This window comes from Sorghum bicolor, chromosome 3 (genome assembly GCF_000003195.3).
Source record: "Sorghum bicolor cultivar BTx623 chromosome 3, Sorghum_bicolor_NCBIv3, whole genome shotgun sequence".
In the NCBI taxonomy this organism is placed as follows: Eukaryota; Viridiplantae; Streptophyta; class Magnoliopsida; order Poales; family Poaceae; genus Sorghum; species Sorghum bicolor.
The window spans coordinates 31,109,180-31,114,354 of NC_012872.2; the positions used below are offsets into that span (position 1 = coordinate 31,109,180).

General features: G+C 36.9%; 1 long non-coding RNA gene across 1 annotated transcript; it reads left to right on the forward strand.

Annotated features, from left to right (window-relative positions):
* Window positions 730-2,198, forward strand: LOC110433284. Its single transcript, XR_002450659.1, has 4 exons — window positions 730-1,393; window positions 1,533-1,575; window positions 1,732-1,803; window positions 1,895-2,198. It is a non-coding gene; the product is annotated as an uncharacterized LOC110433284 (long non-coding RNA).

A 5,175-nucleotide genomic window follows, 5' to 3' on the forward strand; every position in this document is an offset into this window, starting at 1 on the left:
TTCAGTCCGTAGTAATCTCCTCTAGAAAAGAGTAGCGAATCTTCTTGTTCCAGGATGAATCAGGATGGTGTTTCAGAGGAGAGGAGTGGAGGCCCAGCATACTTCGCGGACCACTGACTGAGCAGATTAGAGGTTTGATCCTGGATTCTTTCTCAGTTATCATGCTCCAGCCACGTGTTTCTTTATTTGGTTTGACATAGATTTAGCAACAATATGGCATTTTTCAGATCTATGATGACAGGCATAGAAATAGACTAAGGAGACTATTTTGATCTTGTCACTGTATTTGCGGTCTTATGTATTTATGAGCTTGCTGAAGTGGTCGTAATCAATCACACCTAAGGAGACACTCACCTAAGTGCATTTGATTCCTAGTAATTATTATTGGTAGAAGACACATTTAAACATTTGAAATATTTCCTAATCAGTGTGGTGTGTCATTATGTGCAATAGCCAATAGGTATTGCGTCTTGTGCTGGTTAGATCAAGTTTCTGGTGAACAAATATAAATTATTTTTCTTAACCACAGTTTCCTACAACTGAACTAAATCTTCTTAGTTTCAGAAATATATCAGTATTTTTCATCTCAAAAGAGCTAAAATGTTTGTTGGTAAGACCTAACCAGCTACGCAATGCAATAATCAAATGTTATATCATGAAAAATTTATATGATAATTTGCTTTCACGTGAACTCTCAGCTTATAAATAATGTTTGTCTGGATGTAATCTCAGACGGGAAGCTATATTGCAATATACATTATTCTTCATGCGATGTTTTTCTCTTAAATATCAACACATTTTTATTTCTAAACTCATACTGTAGTGGTCGCTGATGAATCCTAAACTCATCCTAATCTGCTTCACTTCAATGGCGGTGTGCCACAATTAGATTACAAGCCTATAATATGATTTCATATAAATGAGAAGTTTATTGTACTAGCGTCTTGAATTGCTTTTGACATTAAAGATGTTTCTAGAATCACAAATGTCGCAATCATTAAAATTAGTGTTCCCTTTTCTCTTTCATGTATTTCCCTTCTTTTTTTCATTTTTATTATCTCTAGGGTGTGGTTGTTTTAGTCCATGATGCAAACTCCATGAACTATGATGATGCCATCTTTTCTAAATTTATTGGACACACTTTTATCAGCTGTTGCAGCATGTTCACTTGGGCTTCCTTTGACAATGACCACGGTAAAATCTCTTATAGTTTATAAAGATAGGGTACAATCACGATTGAGCTTTGGAGTAGGGGCAGAAACACCAAATTCTTAGTTAATTCGGACAGTGAGCTCATCGAAACAGGGAGAAGCTCCAAAGTCCTCTCTCCGTGGTGGTGCCCGGCCCCTCAGTCCTCTTGCATCATTTGGGATGGACCCGCCCGCCCCCTCAGGTTCCTTCAACTCCTTATTCCTATATCTCGCTTTAATGTCCGTTCCTTGAATTTTTTTTGATTGGATCATACATGTATGCTTTTACTTATGGCGTGATTATAGTTTAATAAAGTAATTCTATTTATTCTTAATTTGTAGATGATGCTCACGCCGGAGAAGGTCCTGCTTCGTCAACTAAAAGGTTCTTTCTTTCATATTCCCATTATGTTAATTTTTTAATACATTTATAAAATTTTAGCATCTGCAACAACATTTTTTTGTGGAGTGAGCCTGTAAATTTAAGTTGTACAGCCTATGAATGTAGTATTCTAAATACATTTTGAATCATTGACTTTAGAATCCGGTTGGAGCTAGTGGATAAAATGTCTGACAATCCAAAAGTGCTTGTATTCGAGAGCACACAACAGCGGTCAGTACAATTTTTGTTTGAAAAAAATTAGCGACATTTTCATGTGTTCTTCTTGCTTTTGTCTCACTTAATTTCATTATTGCCCATTTAGGTATGAGGTCCCTCTGCGACAGCGCACACCCAAAATAGGTGTTCTGTAGGTGATGGTTTGCACCCACAAACATAGCTAGTGGCTTGTCATAAATATTTGTCTTGTGTGTGTTGTCAAATGTCATGACATCTCCAAAATCAATATATTCAGCCTGCATGCTAGCATGACTCCAGAATAAGCTATGAATTGCCCCTTCTTTATCGATCTTGACGTACCAACGAAATTGTGGATTCTGAGCCTTGCAGTCTTCAAAGAATTCTAGAAGCTTCGCAATGTCATTGGCATGTTCTGCCCTCACATTAGCTGCCTTCCTCCAAAATTTGTTACTGTTACATGTTTGTACTTAACAGATCCTATTTATTTAATGGAATAAGAGTTGCTCCACACTGACCTGTTCTCTAGGTCACGCTTTGTTATCGGAACGTGCTCCCCTCCACCATGCATGTCTCTAACAATGTTTTGTATACTATGATGCGGTACATCTGCTGCTTGTAGGTCATCAACAAACTCAAGAAATACTGGATCCTTTTCCTTGTGTTCGCTCAAGTTTATTGTTTCTTGTTTCTTTTTAAAACATGGATGGTTATGCATTAGATCCACATACTCAATGACCACTGCTATTTCTTCCTTGTTTTCATCATAAATCCTTTTTAGCTTCATCTTGGACATGCAGTGTGTCTTCTTGGAGGTATTGTCCCTAACACGCAGCTCTTCTTTTTTTTTAAAGTAAGTATTATTCCCCTCATTGTTGCAATGTATAATATATGAGTATGGTTTGTTGTTTCCATAGCACAAACCAAATCCAACCTCCTCGGCATAGATACTATAGAATTTCCTGGCCTCTTCTCGGTTTCTGAATGACATTCCAGGCCTTGGGATGAGAGCAGGATCAATGTCTTCTTTCTGCACACGTCATAGTGCATTACATATTCGTTTTCCATAGAGATTACCAAGAGGCAATGCTAATTTGCATGAATTTTTATCTCAGACAAAGCAGAATGCTGATCTGTTTTTTAACCAAAGCTGCTGCACGAACATATCTACAACTAAAAAGACCTAAATGGTATCGTTTTAATAGAATCCCCATAATACTGTGCTGAATTTACCACCTTTGTGAATAAGCAGGCACGACAGTTCAATTGAAAGTAAATAGCAGTGGCTTTATATTTATCTGGCATTGTTGAAATGAATGCAGTCCTATTCTTGCACTGTGCAGATATGCAAGGGTAGTGGTTAATTGGGTTTGTGTCCCTGTTTTCTTTAGCTCAACAGGCTTAATGATTCATCCATGGTTTGTTTCTTGTAGATGTAAAATAACAACTGCATCGGCTGCCTTTTTTCCTTCTAATTAACAATGTTGTGAAGATGGGAATGATCTAATTCAATATTTATTGCATGTCATAAGACTTCACACATGTATTACCCATATATCTGAAGTTCGTGAAATTTTATGAATACTCGTACCAACGCATTGCCTTATATAAATGTCACAAACAAGGCACTCACATGGGTGTACTTCTTTTCGGCATCTGGCGTAGCGATCTCGTCTGCTGTAACTGTTGCCATTTGTGAGAACCTGCATCTGCTCGATGATGTTTTGGTTTCTGAAATGCCAGCGACAACATCCTCGCTACGGTCTGCTCTGCATGAGGTTCCAGCTTCTGAATTAGCTGCTGGCGCCCCATCGTGGCTTTGTCCCACAGCCAATTCAGTCGTCTGCGCTCTCCACGATGCTGACGATTCAGGCACAACGCCTTCACAATTCCTCTCTTCCCCAAACAACTGCTTCTGGCAACTCATTTTTATAGATTAAACTGAGAAACAAAACATACGGATCAGCTAAACTTTTATACTTAACGGATATGGAACAGCTAAACTTTTATACTTAAAGGATATGGATCGCACAATAAGATAACAATACTATAAAATTAAATACCGATATAAAGTGACATTTAATCCAAAAAACCAAGTTTATGAAATTAACGCAATCACAGAGAGCTGCGAAGTTCATGAAATTAACATTACTCTTCTCTGTTAAATGAACTTAGCAATTTTGTGCTAGTTAATATAGCTTCAAACAATCCTCTTTTCTTGGATAACATGCTAATATTCATGTATGAGTACTGAAAAAATCAGATTGCACATATTGTATTGTTTTAACTGAAAACTGGATAAGAGATTTACAGTGAAAATTAAAATGTCAAGTTGCAAGATTACCACGAGATAAACAGCTCAACATGGTTCACTATATTTTTTCCTCAAATATTTGTATCAGTCTACCTAAATTTTTTAAGCTTGAACTTGTACATTGCTAGAACTATGAACCCCATTGCTTAAAACTTTGAAACCCTGAACTCATAAGTCTAAAAAATGAGAGAGAGAGAGAGAGAGAGAGAGAGAGAGAGAGAGAGAGAGAGGAAAATGATGCTGCAGGTGGAGTGTCAAGCAGTGCTTTAATCAAACATAAAAAGTCAAACAAGATACTAAATCTATAAAGATTGTAATGTCAAGCAGCTAGCACACTTCTTCAGCTCAGCTATCTTAATTGGTTCGAGTTTAGGTATATCTATAACACCCATGCTGAGACAGCTAGTTATCACAACTTTGGAACTAACAATAAATTGCTTGTGCATCCATTGTCAGCAGAGAAGTCTTATTGCAAAACTGTTAAAATCTATAAGCAAAGGCAGATAATGATCCATAATCACTAAAGATAACAGCTGGCAGATAATGAACCATTTTCAGGAGCGAAGGTTTCTTGCAAAACTCCAATTGACGAAACATCTGGTTTATTTTAAACAGGAATTGAAGCAAAGGCACTTGACATTTCTTCTTCAAAATAGAGAAGATCACTAATTGTTAGTCACTAATTAGTCAGATTAGTGAAAGAGACAAACAGAGTCCAAAACAATCAGCAAACAATTAGTAGTAACGAGATTTTTTTGTGCCAAAATCATGGATTCAATGAATAGGTCAGTACATGAGTAATCCGAGTCCCTTAACAAGGTTTTTTAATTCAAGATCATGGATTCAATCAATAGGTAACACCATGAGTAATCCGAGCCCTTCAAAAGGCCTTTTAATTCAACCAATTGCTCAATGTCATTCAATCAATAAACACCTAATCGGAAGCATACATTTGACCATGGAAATCCTTTTGATTCATGAGGCACATGATTCAAAAAACTGGCATTACCATTTTTCTTTGTTCGTTAACCGTACTGACAGAGCACTCATTCGGCATTGCTAACAGTAAGACTAATAATAACCTTACTGAGACG